Raw genomic sequence first — 9,513 nt, forward strand, 5'->3', positions numbered from 1 at the left:
ATGGGAAGTTGTCAAGAAAGAGTTGCCATACATGTATATCCTAACATCTTTTATGAAATGGGGGCCCTGGTAATCCTCCGAGGTGAAGTCCGCATTAGATAGGATGTCGATGTCCGGGGGGGGGGGGGGCGGCCTTTCCATGAGCATTTTGTCCGGGAAAGTTGTCGGACAAATTTGCTCTCAGCCAATCAGATGCAAGCATTTCAGTAGCTTGTAACAGTTAGTCAGAATAATATCCGACCAACTGCTTCATGAAATGCACCCAAGGTTGTCATTTAATGATTTTCTTTGAAAGATTTAAAGCACACGCACGAGCGCGCGCGCGTACACACACACACACACACACACACACACACATACATGCACACACATACGCTAAGAGAAGACACGGTAAAATCCAAACAAGTAAGGTACAAGATCCATTAAACCGATTACACCAACATTTATTGCACATCTCTCTTCGGACACCTTAACGCAACAGAATAGCACATTTTGCTTTGACAGTTTTCCTTTCGCAAGAGTAAGTCTTAGGCACTTGGAATAATGAAATAACTAGGGAACAAGTTGACAATGTCAGCAACAATAATTATGGCTGCTGTACAGACGTAATGCTCGAGCTTCGCAGATTAAGTTTGAGCAGACGACCAAGCTATCTAATATGCGAGCGTCGGTATAATCTCGCTCCAAATACCGTGGCTTAGCGGAATCCATTACTGATTTCATAGAACGTGAACCCATGCCGAATTCCGGCCGTGCGTGCGATGAACGTCCCCGGGCAAAGTTGTGGGAAACAAGACGCAGCACCGCACCGCGTCGTTTGGGATCCGAGCACTATAACTGTCGGGTTCAATCCGCATTAAGCACATCCCAAAGCGGGAAAAATTGAAATTTGATCTCGAAGGATGATACGAAAACAAGAAGGGGAAAAATTACAGACCAGATTGTCATTCCGAATAATTTCATAATGAGTACACATCAAAGTATATAATAATTTTGCTCATGGCCAACTATAGAAGGTAATAACTATTCTGGTCGTCATCATGTTGTGAATGTATGCGTTTGTGGGATGTGTTACGGGATATTCTGTTGATAGATATTGATAAAGTTACATTGCTATGTTTGTTGAGACAGGAATTAAGTAATCTACATACATTGTCTCATCTTAATCATTTACCATCAACTTCATATTAAGTTATTGCCATCGCTTATTGTATGACATAATCATCAGCATCACACGTAATCATCGTGATCACTGTTATCGTCATTTTTTTTTGTGTGTCAAACCGTTAGGGCATTTTCAGTGAAAGTAGGGGTCAAAGTGATATAAAATGAAGAATAGTGAGTACAATGTAGTAGTAGTATATATATGTAGTAGTAGAAGTAGTAGTCGTAGTAGCAGTGGTAATACCTAGTAGGCCTACTCAAACTAGTCGTAGTAGTAGAAGTAGTAGTAGTAGTAGTAGTAGTAGTAGTAGTAGTAGTAGTAGTAGTAGTAGTAGTAGTAGAAGTAGATGTAGAAGTAGTAGAAGTAGTAGTTGTTGTTGTAGTAGTAGTAGTAGTAGTAGTAGTAGTAGTAGTAGTAGTAGTAGTAGTATATACTCCCGTAGTATAGTAGTAGTAGTAGTAGTAGTAGAAGTAGTGGTAGTCGACGTAGCAGCAGTCGCCGTTTTGCGAAGTCTTAATTGGAACCAGCAGTTTTAATCGCAATGGAATATGTTGCCTACTGGCTTTTAGCGTTGCTGTGAAGAAAAAGAGAGAGAGAGAGAGAGAGAGAGAAAGTCAGGAATATATACAATCACGTAGTATAACCACGAAATATACCATCAGATGGTCATTTAAACAACATAACATAAAGCGATTTTATTCTTGTTTAGGGCCACGATTCACTATATAGAATGAGTGTGTCAACAAAAACGCTGCAATTCGTGTACTTTCTTTCTGTGAATGGATTGCTATGTGTACTTCGAAAGGACATCGACTTATTGAGAATTAGTGCATAATTATTCGAATGCTCTATCTCGACACAACTAAGCCACACTTGCTAAATGTTAACCATTATTAGTATTGGATTAGTCAAGGAGGACATTTAGCCAACAGAAATTGTTATACGAGATGAAGTTACTTAATTCGTGTACAGCACTGTGGGTACACTGTGGTATAGCGCGATAATGCTCGTGACTTTGAAATAGAGGTTTCGCATGCGATTTCCATTAAATGCTTACCTCCTGTCCTTCGACAAGTTGTCCCTCTCTACCCAGGTGTAAGAATATTGCTATCTGGCTACTTGTTGGGGTGATTAATAATGGCAGGGTCTTCTCTGGAAGTATAATGCTAACACTGTAGAGGTTTATGTAAATAAGACCGTTAGTTATTGTTGTCATAGTTGTAGCTGTAGATCGTAATAGTCACATCAAAAATAAAACTTTGCTTATCATGTGAAGAACAGCTGAAACGTCAGCCTAGAGAAAATGGTGTGCGTGATTATATTGACGGGGTCAATCGAATCCCACACATCAATTGTACAATGAGATCGCTGAAAGTAGCATTGCATTGGCTACTAAGAAAGACAATCATGATAGGATATGAGTTCGGAAAAAGAAAATCGTAGTAGCAGCAAGATATTCTTAATTTTTATTTTGAAAAAATATCTAATTTTTTAACCGATTACGTAATTACTTTGCAAGATTTCCCATCGACTTTTACATTGCTTTGTTTAGGGCATTGCGTTCAAATTCAACTCGTCAGAACAACAAAACAACCAAAAATATGTAAGTCACCATCAAAATGCAAATGTCGCACCAAAACTGAAAGAAAGTGTAACAAGAACATAACATTCATTCCGAGTAGACTCGCTGTTGTTTTTTTGGGGTGGTTTCTTGCTTATAATACATGCACCACGATTCTACTGACATGAATTCTAAGATATTCTAGGCTAAAGTTACTGTTAAGTGTTGTCATATCTGACCGTCAGAGTATAGGATTAATGCTACAACGAACAATGCATGTATATATACAATCACTCCTACGCTGTATACACTGTTCAAGCAGATAAAATGTTTTCAAGAAAAGGAATTGAATTGTATTTCACCACAGCTCATCTCTCAAGCCAATCCCAAAAAAAAAAGAAGAAAGATAACAAGGAGGAGAAGGAGAAAAAGACGGAAAAGAAAAGAAGAGAGGAGGAAGGGGAAACAATATAAAAAGGAGACTATAAGGAAATAAAAACGCAGATAAGAAAACACGCGAGGATGAAAAATGGAAGAATGAGAGCACTAACAAGAGAGAGAATGAAAGAAAGGAAAAATTGGAGGAAGAAAGAAAAGAAGAAAGAGAAGAAAATATAGGAGGAAGAAAAATAGGGAAAGGTGAAAGCAAAAATGGTTACACCACTCGGATAAGGAACTTTATCGTTGATGTACTAGAAATTATACTTTTAGATTCGTGTAATAAGAACACGCACACATTGGAGGAGCAGCTTGAGGCGGATAGACACTTATGATAATAATTATGAGAAGAGTCTTGATGAAAAAAAAAATAGATGAACATGATATTAGGCCATGTTTATACTTCCCCGCTTTTGGGGGGTCAAAATCAGCGTTTTGATACGCGTTTAGTTCAAAACACTTGCGTCCTTTCTCACTTTGATATAAACGCCGTTTCAAAACTCACAAATATATACGTTTACGATCAGCGTTTCACCCTCACGTTTCATGGGGAAGCATAAACGCAAATCACATAAATAAACGCGTTTAAATGACGTCATCTCCATCGCCTTTCCGGTTCATGTGAAAATGCGCGCGCCAGGCCATGGCAGCCGACCTTTCGATTATTGTACTGCGCAATATATAATCTGCAGGTGTTAATCCCTCGAGATCCCTGTTAGTACATGTTGTACACTGTACGTACACGGACACGTTAATGCATGAGGAGCTCACTACCGTACAATCCGATTTATCAACCATTTGTCGATGAAATAAATACTCGTGTTTCCTATCATTTTCTACATTCCATAATGTGTATTAGTAAAATAATCGAAATGATATTAGATATGCTATGGAACGTGAACAATGCACACACTCGGGCCAGAACTTCGGAAAAAGCGCGCGCCCCAATTTGACCTGCCTCTGCTGAGGTCAACGAAGCAATCGTAAACGCTCTTTCCAAGCTCGAAGAAAGTGAGCATAATGATAAACAGTGCTCCCGTGAACGGCGTTTTGAATCAGCGATTTGAATCGGCGTTTCAAAACGCTGATTCTGTCTTCGCAAATTGAGCATAAACACACCCTAGATATACCCTTGTTATACCGACGGAAAGACGGCGTGGTGCCAAATATCATTACATTGCCTCAAGACACAAAATGAACGCCATGTTATTTTGTTGTTCCGCGTTGTGCATCCAAAACTGTAATAAATATCTATACCTGACAGAGCATTATTACAAACATGCGTTTCAATTGTTGGTGACTTCATTTCAAAGGAGGGTGAGGTGTGGAGAGAAAGGATATGGTGATCGCAAGAGGCAACTGATTTTAATCCTTTCGGTATCAATCAGTCGAATGTGCATAAATTTCACGCACATACCTGCCGACTGGAAATTAATGGGCACAGTGGTTTTAGAAGCTATAAGATCATAAATAACATCCCCTTCTCCGTAAACCTGAGCCTTCTTGCTACAAGAACAAACAAATATTCAAGTTTTCACAAACCGAAGCTGAGAAACAGAGCTTATCCCACCACTCCGCAACGCCACTCTTTTGCAAAGGATGTAGTGTTTTTGGAAAGGCGCTCCTTTTTGGAAAGTGGTTCCAAGCCTTGTTTATTCTTTTCAGACTTCGAGTAGACTATTTACAAACACGCTCATGCCTCAAATTATGATGAGTGAATCTCCATCACTTTTCACTATGATATGAATATTCCGTCTCTCTCACCATTCTCTCCCTCACACACACACACACACACACACACACACACACACACACACACACACAATACTTGAGGTCCACCTCGGTTTTTTGTTGTTTTTTTGTGGGTTTTTTTTTTTGCGTTGGCAAATGTTTTATGATCTGATTACAACACTATTTACATGCTTGTAGTATAGCTAGGACTATAGCTTGAATGTTCTAAAGGTAATAAAAAAAAAGGTAATGTTTCACGAAAAAAAAAAAAAAAAGTCTTGTAGTTAAGTTTCCAAAAGCTGGAGCTGGAGAAGGGGGAGGGGGGGGGGATGGCTCCATTACCATTGACCCGAGGCAGCACCCCACCCCCTCTCTTAAAAACCGTTCTGGGTCTCCTGCATAAGTCACATCACAAACGGTGATATGTCTGGGTACGGTACGACTGAAATTATTAACTTGTACATTTCTAGGGGAGACTCACTTTCTAAATGTCATCTGGTGTACACGATTACTGCAAAAGTGACTGCTATTAAACTCTGCCCTTTTGTGGACTTTAGAGAATTGTCGGCTCAAACGAGTCACAAGACAGATAAATGAAACCCATGCATGCACGGTTTATCTAGGAAGGCAATGTATAGGGGAAAAAAATCACACAAAATACCTCGAGATTTGCTCAATTGCACGTATAGTTCACCTTTGTGAACCCTTTTCGTTTCTTTTTCTTTCGTCCTGGCGATAATTCCGGCGCGTGATCTAAATATTCACTGCAATCAGGGGATTTGCGCCATCTCTCGGTCTGTCGCGAACGTGAAATATCGCAGCCACAGATAATTATGAATATAGGTACGGTACCCAGACGGTACGCTTTATCTTCCGTGGTTTAATCCCAGAAGCATCAGGTTTACGAGGGATAACTCAGTCAAGTATAAAACTGGAGACACACTGCCCTCTACCGGTTGAAATAGACTTAAAGCGATTTCGGCCAGCTGGAGTTCACAACTCGGAGCAATGCACGCCAGTGCCTTCTATCCCGAGTGCGCTCCAGTGACGTATTTCGAACGTCTCCACCAGAATGATGCAGACACATCTTCTCGAGTCACCTAGGGTAACCTTTACGGTGCCTGCCCGCCAAATCAAGACTCGCATCTGGTAATATGACTTGATGGTAATGGAGTCTTGTGCTATGGTATACTTCTATTTGAACCACGTTTGCTCCGTTTTTGATTACGTTGTTTTTCTCAAGTTTTTCTTTCACGTTTTCTCCACTGCGCAAACATAGAAGATATACAGAACTGCAAGGACTTAAAAATATCAACTCGATGATATATATATATATATATATATATATATATATATATATATATATATATATATATTGTTCGCTGCTTTGCTTAAATATGTACAGACAAGTATTGGAGATATAAATAAGGAGTTTCCTACCAGGCTTATTATACAAAATGCAAGTTTCTTACAGTTTTTTTTTAGTGTGTCACCACGCGAACGCATTCGTTGGAGAAGATAAGGTAAGCCTCAGTTTCACTTCATTCAATCAAGATACATTCACTACTGAAATAGAAAAAAAAAAGGATAAAGTATGATGGGCAGACGAGAAAGAAAAAAAATACACGAAAGTATTAAAAGCGTATTTTAGGTTACACCAGAGGAAAGCAGGAAAACTTCATTACGTTACCAGGTGGCCTTATAGCAGACACGACAATTGAATACCACAACTAACGCATCACTTCACATCCAAGAACACTCCGATGTGGCAGGGAGGGAGATGGGTTATTAAAATTCGGCGGACGGCGGGGTTATTCCTCGCAGCTTGCCAGAGAGGTGACGAAATCTAGGTCTCGTTCTCTCACCCTCCGAATCCACCTTCCCTTTCTTCTCCTCCTCCTACCCCCGCCCCCCTCTCTCTCTCTCTGCCTACAAGCACGTCTATATCTACCTTTCTATCTATCTCCGCACCTTCGATTGGTTAGATATTATGGCGCCTCAATCACGCACTGGCTCTGAAAACAGCCCGCGCGCCGAAAATAAGTCTCGTGAAGAACGGAGGAAAGAATGCTTGATAGTTAATTGGCTACCACGCATGTGGATTGACATTGGAAGTCGTGGTTACGGGGGGGGGGGGGAGTGGTTGTGTGATTTAGCGTAATGTGAATTCGTGTATGTCCGTTTGGGAAGGAATGCATAAGATGTACACAGTGATTGGTGTCAACACAGAGCCAGTAAATTAACCGCTGTTGGATTTGTAGCGGAAATAATGAAGATTTAAATTTCTCATGCAGTTTACTCTGGGAAAGAAGGTAAAATTTATACAGCGCTGATGGCCTGAAGTTCTCCATTGACAGAAGTAGATCAAATATATGATAGTTATGATGATATGACGATATGACCTTTTTTTCTTTCTTTCTTGCTGCGATGAGAACTATGACAGTTCATTTTTCATTGGTTGGTAGCTGCAAAGAAGAAGTAATCTTTTATTTACGGAATCGTTGATGCCGGATACGTCATTACATGGTGCGCTTGAGTTAAACGTGGCATTATGATGATGTATAGTGCTCACGTCATTGCTGAATGTGTCAATGGTCTGCTTGCAAAAGTTCCGGGCCATGGCTTTGTCTAACAACAGCTGCTGTATTCTTTCGTGATAAAAGGAAGTTAACTTTTACTACAGACAAACATTATCACGATTTACGCCAGAAGAAATCCTGGTAAAAACAAATATTGCATTGAATTAAGATTGAAAGATATAAAGGTCTCCTTAAAAAAAAAACCCACTAAATTTTCATTTTAAACTATACGAGGAAAAAGAAACAAATTCTCTTCTTTGAGTCTCCCCTCCACCTCCGAATGTTTTAACCTTTTTTTATGACCTTACTCTGTGTAGTACCACTAACGACGCATTGCAGTATGTGATTGTCATCAGTAGTACTGATGGGATTCAAGTCACCATGGCACGTGGCAAAAAGCACCAAATGACGTCACTACCATTGCGTTCCTTAAAGGGGGGGGGGGTTGGGGCAGAAGGGGAAGATGACTGTGTCCCATGTATGTACCTAATGAATTACGCAGTCATTAAGCTATCATTACATAGTTATCGGGGAAAACACACAAACAGACACACACGCACACACAAATGAATACTTTCATGATATTGGCAAACATACTCCGGAAGATTTCTGTCACTTTCGACGTAAGACAGATGCTAACAAACCCCTAGAAGATAAACAGTTACCTTAACTTGTAAACTAGCGTAAATATAACACACACATACCTGCACAAAGTAAACTCATTGTACACAATAATACATGTGTACTGAATAGTCCTTGGGTTACTCTATGCAATACTTATCCAAATGAAAAGATAATTTCTCCGCCACGAGATATTAGTCTTCATTTCTGAGTACTAGATGCAAAATCGAGTATGATAATGAATATCTGTATACTGCAGAAATGGCATTGTATTATAATACAATTTTCTTGACCGAACTTAAGTTTCAAAACAAATTGATATCAAAATCAAAGGTGATAACCCTAATAGCTCAATAGATGTTCTTTTCCCCGAATATAATTTTTCTCAATTTCTATTCCAAGAAGACAGAAACAACAAAAACCAAACATATGCATGACTTCTTTTCCCATTACTCGGATATGTAAAGCCAATGCATTTTCTATCTTGCCATGCCAGTCAAGCCACGCAGATGTTAGAAAAAATAATGTTGTTAAATGGGCAAATGGTGCGATTGTCATGTTCGCTAATTCAACATCTACTGAAGATGCTCGCACAGCAGAATTTAAAGACAATGAACCAAATACTACGCAAAAACCTCAACAACAACACAATTTCATTTTCCTCGAATCTACAAAGTTAGTAAACTCCCCCCTTACCACTTTCGACATGCAAACTATCGTCAACGACATTTAGAAAATAGGTGTATCCTGTTACGCGATGTCTTCTCCCCCCTTTGCGGCCCTCACATTCCTTATATACCAGTGAGATGGATATCATTTAAAATGCAACGATTCCCTGACTATCTCGCGTTGAATCTCTGTACACATCAGCTGTGTCAGCGGCACTGGATTAGAGCAGATTTGTGCAGACACGTTAACCGATAAGACAAAAAAAAGGAACAACAAACAAAACAAACTCACTCCAAACACCAGGTAAATGGTGGTCTGAGAAGCCTCTAAAATAAAAGCACCTTCGTAAGGAGATATTCTCTCCGTGTGTGCGTCAACAACAGCAACGACGATAATTTTGACTAACCTAAGAGTTCCCTCGGCTTGGTCAGCGTATAGTGACATATTTTTGTTTTTTGTTTTGTCCATAGACATGATGTCGTTTGTACGCTATCACACCAGAGTATCTGCATATTCAGTTCAATTCAATTCATTCATATAATTATTTCCATGAAAATGCATGTCCTTCACCTAAACATTTCTACCACGGACAGACAAGAAAATGAAAGAATTGACAAACCAAGTTGTTCCAGCAAAATTCCAGTCACTTTCTCAGGCTTTCACGAGAATGAACATCCGATAGTGTAAAAAGCAAAACAAAAACTGTACATTGACTCGATAGAAATCATCCGCAGTAGACCTGATAAAAG

The sequence above is a fragment of the Diadema setosum genome, chromosome 5 (genome assembly GCF_964275005.1).
Source record: "Diadema setosum chromosome 5, eeDiaSeto1, whole genome shotgun sequence".
Lineage (NCBI taxonomy): Eukaryota > Metazoa > Echinodermata > Echinoidea > Diadematoida > Diadematidae > Diadema > Diadema setosum.